Below are 11,311 nucleotides of genomic sequence, written 5' to 3' on the forward strand. Positions count from 1 at the left end.
TGTTGTCAGTGTCTGGAGGGCTAATTCTAACAGAATTTAATTCTGTAAATACGTCTTAATTATTTATGAATTTCAATTATTTTGGAAAATCATGGAGACCTGGCAGGAAATTTAAACAAGTCATACAAGCTGCTAAAAGGTTTTAAAATAGGTGAATAACAATCTTGAAAATTTAGTGCTAATCCTCAGAACTGAAACATAATTAAAATGAGATCAGGTCAGAAAAAAAGGCAAGTGGCTCTGAGGCTCTGGAATTCCCAGGAGAGGATTCTGACTTTTGTCATTGTTTACAGTTCCCACGAACTTGTGAGTACGTCCATGAAGTCTGTAATGTGAAAAAACATATGTACAAACCATGACTCCTGATTTCAGATTACTCATCATTTGTATTTACCTGAGGAAAATCTTAGAAAAGATATATTTTAATAATGTATTTTATTATCTGTAGCATATATTTGCATACATATAAATTACACGAGTTCTCATTTTGTGCTAGTAACCTTTAAAATCACACCTCAAGTTACTTAGACACCCAGCCCAGGTAAATTCACATAGTAATGATAGGTTTCTGATGGCTTTTCTCATGAATACAACCTTTTGGCTTTCTCTTCATAATGTATCAATTGTTGAGGCATAGAATTTAGTGGTAAATAATAAATGTAAAGGCATAAAGATCATGAATTCTCAAACTCATTACTTCAAAGACAAATTTTTGGCATGAAATTTAAAAGCATCTTAAAGGTGAGCCAACAGAATGCAGAAATCTTTGAGCAATATCATTAATATCACAAGCAAGTAAAATTTGGCTGAAAATAATTCAAAAACGGTTGCAGCAGTACATTGACAGAAATCCAAGCTGTATTCAGAAGAGGATGTGGAATGAGGGATATCACTGTTTACACCAGATGGATCTTGTCTGAAAGCAGAGAATACCAGAAAGATTTTTACCTGTGTTTTATTGACTATGCAAAGGCATTTGACTGTGTGGATCACAATAAATTATGGCTAACGTTTGAAGAATGGAAGTTCCAGAACACTTAGTTGTGCTTATGCAGAAACCGTACAAAGAACAAGAGGTAGGTCATTCGAACAAAACGGGGATAATGCATGATTTAAAATCAGAAAAGATGTGTGTCAGGGTTGTATATTCACCATACTTACTCAACCCGTATACTGAGCAAATAATCAGAGAAAGTGGGCTATATGAAGAAGAACACGGCATCAAGGTTGGAGGAAGACTCACTAACAACCTACAATATGCAGATGACACAACCTTGCTTGCTGAAAGTGAAGATGACTCGAAACACTGATGAAGATCAAAGACTACAGCCTTAGGTATGGATTACACTTCAACATAAAAAAAAAGAAAAAGAAAAATTGTCATACTGGACCAATGAGCAACATCATGATAAATGGAGAAAATATTGAGGTTGTCAAGGATTTCATTTTACTTGGATTCAAAATCAACGCCCATGGAAGCCAAACCAAACTAAACTTGTTGCCATCGATTCAGTTCCGACTCAGAGCAGAACTACGCCATAGAGTTTCCAAGGAGCAGCTTGTGGATTTGAACTGACAACCCTCTAGTTAGCAACCATGTGCTTAACCACTGTGCCATCAGGGAAGCAGCAGTCAAGAAATCAAACCACGTATTGCATTGAGCAAATCTGCTGCAAAAGACCTCTTCAAAGTTTAGAAAGCAAAGATGTCACTTTCAGGACTAAGTTGCACTTGACCCAACCCATGGTATTTTCAGTTGCCTCGTATGTATACAAAAGCTGGACAAGTATGGAAGAGCAAAGAAGAATTCCTGCCTTTGAATGATGGTATTGGCCAAGAATATCGAATATACCATGGAATGCCAGAAGAAAGAACAAATCTGTCTTGGAAGAAATATAGCCAGAATGCGTCTTTAGGAGTAAGGATGGTGAGACTGCATCTCACGAGCTTTGGACATGTTATCTGGAGAAGAGTATCATGCTTGGTGAAGTAGAGGGTCAGTGAAAAAGAGGAAGACCCGCAACAAGATGGATTGACACAGTGGCTGCAACAATAGGCTTAAACATGGCAACGATTGTAAGGATGGCATAGGACTGGGAAGGGTTTTGCTCTGTTATGCATAGGGTTGCTATGAGTTTGAACCAGCTCAAGGGCACCTAACAACAACAACAGGGATCTATTCCTTAAATAGGTAAGAAGAAATTGAGTTTAGTATCAAGGAAAAAAATACTTTCATATCCTTATATTTAAAAAGGGAGACCTAGAAGAAGAAATAAAATGCCAACATTGCTAAAGTAGCAATGAAAATCTTTTCAAAAGTAGAAAGGAAAGCAGATCACCACACTGCACAAATAACTTGAAAAGACTTGTAACAATAAGGAAAACATAGCTTCAGCAGAAAATCATGTATAAGGAAATAAGTTGGAATACAAATGTAGTCAAACATATCTAGAAAATGAAAATAGCTAATTTTTATTAGACATGAATAAAAAGGTAATGCTGGAAGTAAAATTGAAAATCTTGTAATGAATTCATTAAAACTGTGATAATGATTAGAAATAATTAATTGGAAATGGGCCAACCTAGATTAAGAATCCTATAGACTAAGCTAAGAATGGAATTTTTGTGTGTGAATATATATTCAAGTGATTAGACCTGACAACTTGTGTTCTAGTGAATCCATAGAAAACTTCAAAATCAAAGCAAGGTCCAATAACTACTACTTTTGGGAATCAGAAAACTTCAGAAAATGTCTTGATGGGGAAAGAAAAGTAGTGCTTCCATTTAAAGACAACGACAAATTTTTGTGGTTAATATTAATTAAAGATCATTACTTATAATTGCTTATATACCTATAATTATTTATATGTTTCAGTTTCCACATAGGAAGATGCGATTTGCAACTTGGGAAACTATTTGTAAGAGAACAATATATCGCCTCTCATCAATAGCGCTCAGCTGCTCTGAGGGAGAAAGATGAGGCAGTCTGCTTCTGTAAAGGTTACAGCCCCGGAAACCATAGGGAGCAGTTTTACTCTGTCGTATAAGGTCGGGATGAGTAGGAATCCACTCAAGGGCAATGAGGTATACCAATATACAATATCTACTGTCAAGGTGGAAAAAAAAGTAGATGTAGACAAATTACGCTATATAATCATTCATGTAAAAGAAATATTTATGCAATGGTGTAGATGATCTTTGAAAGCAGTACACAAAATGCCAAAGACATTGATGAAAGAAGTTGCCTTGGGGGAGGGGGCTTATAGGTCAAGAGTTTGAGTTTTTAACCTGCTCTGTTTCCGACCTGGGCCATTTCAACCCTCCTTAGGCCACCTGGTGGTCCCCTGCTCCCAGGAGGTCGCCGTATTGATGTGGAACTTAGTGCGAGCACCCAATCGGCATAGCACATTACAGCCCAGAACCCTGAAATTTTCAGCTTTATATTTATTATAGTTTTATTTAAATTTATGTATATAAATTATTTTTCATATAAAATTCTTTTAAGGGTTAAACATAAATGGATGCTTTCAATTTCTGGCAATTATGAATAAAGCTACCGTAAACATTCATGTGCAAATTTTTGTATAGACAGTTTTCAAATTATTTAGATAATTTTTTTCCATTTATTTAGATCTTCTTTTATTTCATTCATCAGAGTTTTGTATTTTTGCTTATAAAGTTCTTGTACATATTTTATTAGATATGCCCTTCAATAGGTGAATGGATACACATAATGTGTGGTCCATCCATACAATGGATATTATTGAATGGTAAAAAGAAATGAGCTATCAAACTACAAGACGACATGGAGGATCATGAAGACTGTGCTTCTTAGTTAAGTAGATAGGAGACTAAATGGGCAGCTCCTGTCTGGAGGCAAGATGAGAAGGCAGAAAGGGATAGGAGCTGGTTGAACGGACATGGGAGACCCAGGTGGAAAGGGGAAGTGTGCTGTCACATTATAGGGATAGCAACTAGGGCCACATAACAATGTGTATATGACTTTTTGTATGAGAAACTAACTTGAGCTATAAACTTTCACCTAAAGCACAATTAAAAAAAAAAAAAAAGACATGAAAGAAACTTAATTGCATAGTGCTAAGTGAAAGAAGTCATCTGTAAAAGCTACATGATTCTAACTATATAGTATCCTGGAAAACACAAAACTATAGAGACAGTAAGATCAGTGGGTGCCAGGAGTTCAGGGGTAAGTGGGAAGGGGGGAATAGGTGGGTTATAGGGCATTTTAAAGGTAGTGAAATGATTCTGCAGGATACTGTAACGGTGGATACATTACATCATTTGTCAAAACCCATAGAAATGAGCAATATAAAATGAACCCCAATGGAAACTAGGGAGTCCCTGGGTGGTACAAAAGGTTAGCATGCTTGGCTGCTAACCGAAAGGTTGGAGGTTCAATTCCACCCAGAGCACCTCAGAAGAAAGGCCTGGTGATCTACTTCCAAAAAATCAGCCATTGAAAACCCTATGGAGCACAATTCTAATCTGACATTCATGGGATCACCGTGGGTTGGAACTGACCTGAAGCCAACTGGTAATGGAAACTATGGGCTTTAATTAATAACAAAACCCCCAAAACTCATTGCCGTTGAGTTGATTCTGACTCATAGGAACCCTGTAAGACAGAGTAGAACTGCCTCATAGAGTTTTCAAGGCTGTAATCTTTATGGAAGCAGACTGACACATCTTTCTCCTGTGAAGAAGCTGGTGAGTTTGAACGGCTGACCTTTTCGATTAGCAGCCGAGCATTTAACCACTGCACCACGAGAGATCCTTTTAATTAACAATAATGTATCAATATTGGTTTCCAACTTTAATAAATACACCACACTAATGCAAGATGTTAATAATAGAAAAAATGGTTGCAGTGGGGAGATGGGGTATATGAGAACTCTCTGAACTTTCTGCACAAATTTTCTATAAACCTAAAACTGCTCAAAAAAAAGTCTTTACAAAAAATAAATGTAAATGAAAAATATGGAGTAAAGCAAAAGGACAGGAAGAGAAGGTAAAGTCAATGATAAAGTTTCATAAAATATGCATTTATTGTTTGGTTTTTTTTAGACTAACCAATAATTTGGTTCTAAGCTTTTTATTATTCACTACAAAGAGGAAAATAAGCATGTACATGATGCACAATTTTCAGTGACAAATACAGACTAGTACCTCTGAAGAAGAATAATTATACTACGTGTTGAACTGACAAAGAAATGTCTCCTGGGTATCCTCAAATTAATGACTCTGGAAAATGCAATATTAAATTTACCCATATGTCCTCAAAAGGTAGAACCCAAGATATAGTTTTGTCAGTGCCAAGACTAGATAGCTAAATGTTTCTACATTATAATCATTTGAGTTTTTAATGAACATTTACTATAGCCCAGACACTAAGGATACATTGACTAGGATGGTTCCCGTTCTCATACCCTAGAAGAAGACATGTGAGTCAACAATTACAGCACTATGTGATAAACAATATGACAGAGTTATTCACAAGGCACAACAGCCTCACAGAGAAGACTGGGGAAAAAAAGCATAATTTGAGGGAAATTTTTCCAAAAGAGGTAAAACTTGAGCTTTGAGAGAAGATAGAAGTTATCTAGTCAAAAGTAAGATGTGGAGATTTAAGAACAGAAAATGCGTTTTTCCTGTTCTCTATAGTTTCTAATTTATTTACTTGCTTATTAGTTCATTTATTGATTACCTTATTAATATCTATTTTTATGTATTTGTTGGTTTTTTTTCAATGTTTCTGGCACAGTTCTAGGCACTTGGGATGCAGTAGTATGAGACAGGCAGATATATTTCTAAAACACAAGTATCAGGTCATTTTTATACTTAAAAATATATAATTACTCTTTTTGTCAATAGAAGTGGTCTATAAACAGATATGCATAGACACTTCTAGGCTACAGGGAAGACTTTCTAGGGGCTATCAGGTCATAGATAAATTTAATGGAATGTGTTTCTAGACCTTCAATTTTCATGTGTACTTTCTCCTAAAATAGGTCTGCCTAAGAATGATCCTGCTGCCTGGAAGTCCTTTTTTCCAACACTCCTTTCAAAATTTCCCTCATTCATTTTTCTTATACATCCTGGATGGTATTTTGTGCATTTCCAAGTGTAAAAATCTCCATGGTTACAAACAAAAGGGCATTTCAAATATTCATAGCTTCTGAAGGGGATTTCCCTGAGAAAAAGCAAAAAGAACTTGACTAAGAAGTTTTGAAGGGGGCAGCATCTTATTTCGACCAGATAACAAGTTTTTGTCAAGACTTCATGTTTTAATCCATCTGTCCTTCTGTTTATCTATTTACTTACATACCTCTTATCTGCCTCAATGCCTACTTACGTATCTTAGAATAAAAATTCAGAAGTGAGTATGCTTATGTGAATTTAAAATAAAGGAAAACTTTGCCTGACAAAAAATTGTGATATGAAGGATGGGTTTTAAAGAGAGGACTGTTTTTGCCATTTAGCTTACATGGAAAATAAAACCTCCATTACCGTGGAGTCGATTCTGACTCATAGGACCCTGTAGGGCAGAGTAGAACTGTCCCGTAAGGTTTCCTAGGCTGTAATCTTTACAGAAGCTGACTGCTACATCTTTCTCCTGCAGAGTGACTGGTGGGTTCCAACTGTAGACCTTTAGGTTAGCAGCCAGGAGCTCTAACCACTGTGCAACCAGGGCTCCGTTCTATGCTCTTAGCCACATGGAATTATTTACTCTCATAGAATAAACTATATTTTTGTACTCCTTATTCTCATATTTATTATTTTCACTGCCTTAAAAGCATTTCTTTCTTTCTTTTTTTTCCAGCTCCATGCCTTACCAAATCTTCCCTGTCTCTCTGTTGGTTACAGGTAGTCCTCGATTTACAATGGGGTTCCATTCCAATAAATGTCGGCTCTGATGTAAGTAGAATACCTTTTTTTTTTGTTTAATTTTCATTATCATTGCCTGTTATTATCAGTATCTTTACAAACATGGCCTTTATTTGTCTTTGGGGGTTGGCAATATTACATATAAACTTACAGATGTATTTTAATATGTACATTCATTAAAAAATACACAAATCATAAAAATTCACTCCAATGATGAAGAGTTGAATGACACTAGTATTTTATCAGTTGTGGTAATAACTCCACTTGTGGAAGGTTCTGGATCATCTGGATTATACCTGGGAATGAGGATGGCATTTCTAGTCAGAAAATTAATGAGAGTTGTCTGTATGGTATGGTCCTTTTCTTTTTTTCTTTATATATTTTGCGATAACATCTCACTGCTTCCCAAATCTGCCTACTGACTTTAGCAAAGCTATCAGCATTTGGGTCCATGTTTTTAAGCAACCGAAGCCCATAATTTACTTTAGAAAACTAAATCTATACAGCAGTGTTTTAAACAGTAAATCATAAAATTGAACATCTGCAAGTAAAAATCCAAGAATGATAACATCAGCAAACTACACACTGTAACATTGTCGGTAGTACGAATTACTATTGATAAGATACACACACACACACACACAAAAAAAAAAGAATGGTCGTAAGCGTGGTTCATTGTAACCTGAATATTTTGTAAGTCAGGCACTACCTGTACTTTCTTTTATGATCTATTTAAGTCAGAGTGTTTCTATTATGTAAGATATTGCATTACAATTATTTAGTTATAGCTATGTCTCTCTTCCTCAGTGTAGCACCTGGAGGGCAGGGTATGTTTTCTTTCTTTTTTTTACACAAATCTACGGCACCCTCTTCATGCCAGATACAGAATTTTAAACAGAAAGATGAGAAAGCTCTTGAACTTCACCTTCTTCAAGATAGTCATCATCAACATTTTGTTGAACACCTCTACAGAATTTCTCAAGCACGTGTGCACACATACGCATGCTAATAATGATCATTTTATCCCTGCCTCTCCCTTATCTATACTCTTGTTTATACATTCTTTTTTTCTTTAATTTACAGACTTGACACTGTTGAATAATAGTGGCAGTATAGGGGACTTGTTTCTGAGTTTAATGGGACTTTCTCTAGCGTTTCACCCTTTTAGAGCAATCTCTACAATTATATCTAATTTATGCTTTTTATGTTAAAAATATTTTCTTCTACTATCAGTTTACCAAAACAATTAAGTAAAATATTTGGATATTGTCAAAGATAATTTTTTTTTCATCTACTCATATGATTTTTCTCTTTCAAGTTAAAAAGTAACAAAATAAACATCAGAATAAAGGTCTTAACAACCTGAAGAAGACTGAATGAATGCTTTATCTTTTTTTCTTTTATTGTAAGCTCATAGGAGACAGGGGCTATATCTATTTTGTAGAAAGAAACAAAGCAAGCTTGACACTAAATATACACACAAAATGTTTTATTACAATACGAAATTAGCATATAGCAACTTCAATGTTATCCTCTTGTTGTACTCAACGTTTTATCTTTATTAGAGGACAGAATCCAACTGGAGAATCCTTAAGGAGTTTAATCAACTTTGTGTAGGATTTGTTGGAGAGCCACATAAATGAAGGAGTTGGAAAATTACACCTATGGAGAGAAATTAAAGGAATTCATATGATTCTGCCTTTAGAATGGAAGACAGAGACTAGTTTCAAAATAACCTTTAAAGGCCCATTAAAAAAATCCATCAATGCCTCTAAATCTCTACTGAGGATAGAAGCTTACCAAACAAATGTTCCGTTCACAAAACTATTTTTATTTATTGCATTCAGATTATAGGAATTTACTGATGGTGAGAATGGTTTAACTTTGGAATATTCTATCACGGGAAATTGTGAAAGAAGCAAAAAGTGGGATAATAACTATGCTGTCCTGAATGGTCTAATTGTCTATGTTAGCGTGACACCTAACATAGACTGAAGATGGCTCAAGAACTTTCCCTGGCCAATCATAAAATATGATAATATTAACTATAATCGTCATGTGCATTCCATTCGTCAGTTGAGACATGTGTGTTGCTATATTGCTGAACCAGTTTCAATGGAGCTTCCAGACTAAGACAGACTAGAAAGCCCTGGTGATCTACTTCTGAAAATCAGCCAATGAAAATCCTGTGGAGCACAGCAGTATTATCCCCAGTCAATCATGGGGATGGCGCAGGACCGAGTAGCATTTTGTTCTGTTCTATGTGGAGTTGCCATAGGTTGGGGGCCGACTCCATGGCAGCTAACAAACAATTTACTGAGCACCTATGGTTCTAAGTGTTTTTCTCATTTAACAATGTTAGGTGCTGTTATTAGTAAGGTGACCATATGTCCTGCATTCTCTTGAATAATCTGGGTTTATGCCCCTATTTTTCTAGAGTAATTATTATTAACATTTTCTACCACTATCAAAAGTGTCTTTGTTTAGATGATAAATTATATGGTTACTCTAGTTAGAATCCATTTTTTTCAGAGTAGCATTTGAACCATAGAAAGGTTAAATAATTTGTCAAGTTCTCACAGGTAGTAATAGGAAAAGCTGTGAATTTATGGCTGAATGAGCGCATGTTCATGACCTGAATTGAGGACGCTAAAAATAAAGAACAAGACATAATACCTGCCTCCCTGGAATTTATTAATTAAATCACAGTTGGCCCAGTGGTTAAGTGTTCAACTACTAACCAAAAGGTCGGCAGTTCCACTCTACCAGCTGATCCTTGGAAACTTTATTCGGTAGTTCTACTCCATACTATAGGGTCACTATGAGTCGACAGCAATGGGTTTTATATATATATGCATCAATACAGTATGACACATAAAATTCTAGGTATAAATAATAAGGAAGCTATATAACTCAGAAGTGAGATAAAGTAATGTTTATACTACATTTTGAATTCTGTGTCTAGTGTCTTACACCTCTGTAATATCAGTATATGAAGATTTCAATTCTCTGAGTCCTTGGAGGATGCACACTTTTAGTAAATCTTAGAAGTAAGCAATTGAAGATGGTGTTCAGAATAGAAGTAAGAAACGGCTGTTGGATTTTAAAAAGAGTGACCTTGAAATGTGGGGAAATGGGATGTTTAGCAAAAAGGGCAGAATCAGGAGCATAAAGTTGGGGAAGTAACCATTGGGAATAAGAGAAGACGAGAAAGCTCATGGGGTAAAAAGCAGCTTCACTAAGGGTCTTCAAACAACTTCGATTAAAGTGCCTATCTCCACTTTTTAAATGCAGAATAGAAGGTCTCCATCTGTGAATCAAAAGAACTTCGGGAAGAATTTGTTTCTTTAATCATCTAAAGACCATTTGGTATATACCTGACTATGCCTCCTTTTCCCCCACCCCTAGCCCAATGCACTCACAAATTCGCAATCAATAGGAACAAAGGGATGTTTTCACGAATATATTTACTGGTGTGTTCTAAGGATGGATAACTGTTCAGTGTTCCTGGCTTCTGACATCCAAAATTGGTAAAGGGTGAATTTTGTGTCTAGAGACCACAGTCTTCAAGATGAATTCTCAATTGAAGTGAGGACCCTAATACTTTCGCTCTGTTTTGCCCCTTTAATCTCTCATTCATTGAACACTGAGCAGTTATGTGTCAAGCATCAGAAGAAACCATGCCTTTTTCCTCAAGGTGCTCATAGCCAAATGAGGGAAACATGTATCTCAACAACAACACAAAAAGAGTTTACCTCTTTGAAGTCTTGGCTCAAGTTCACAATGCTATGAGTCCTACAATGACCACTGTATTTAATAGTACACTCTGCCTGCCTGTCTCCATTATTCCCGATACTCCATACTCTGCTCTACTTTCCCTTTTATTCATAACATCTATCATGTGCTAATAAAACTGTCTAATATTATGTTATTATTTATGTTTGTTATTTTTGTTTATTGCCTGACTCTTTTCCCCTAGAAGGCAAGCTACATGAGTGCAGGGATCTTATTTTTGTTCATCAGTACATTCCAAACACCTAGAACAGCACCTGGCACGTAGTAAATTTGCAATACATACTTGAGTGAATGAATAATGTCTACTGAATATACAAAATATACTTCCGTTTCAATTTTCCAAACTGCTTGGGTAAATATGTAGCATTAAATTGTAGCTATTTGAAATCAAATAAGTTTTAATTTTTATAAGCATTTCCAAATAACTTATTTGATTTTTCTGTAATCTTTTGTCAGGTGAGAATATGACTGTGCTTGCTAATAAATTTTTAACTTTTGTTTTCCATAGTATTATATTTATCTTTATACTATCCATAGTTAAATATAAGCTTTAAGAAAATTAGAATTTTTATTCCTACCAGCACATATGAAATACGCTATACCCATGGTT

The sequence above is a fragment of the Trichechus manatus genome, unplaced genomic scaffold, assembly GCF_000243295.1.
Source record: "Trichechus manatus latirostris isolate Lorelei unplaced genomic scaffold, TriManLat1.0 scaffold00012, whole genome shotgun sequence".
Classification (NCBI taxonomy): Eukaryota; Metazoa; Chordata; class Mammalia; order Sirenia; family Trichechidae; genus Trichechus; species Trichechus manatus.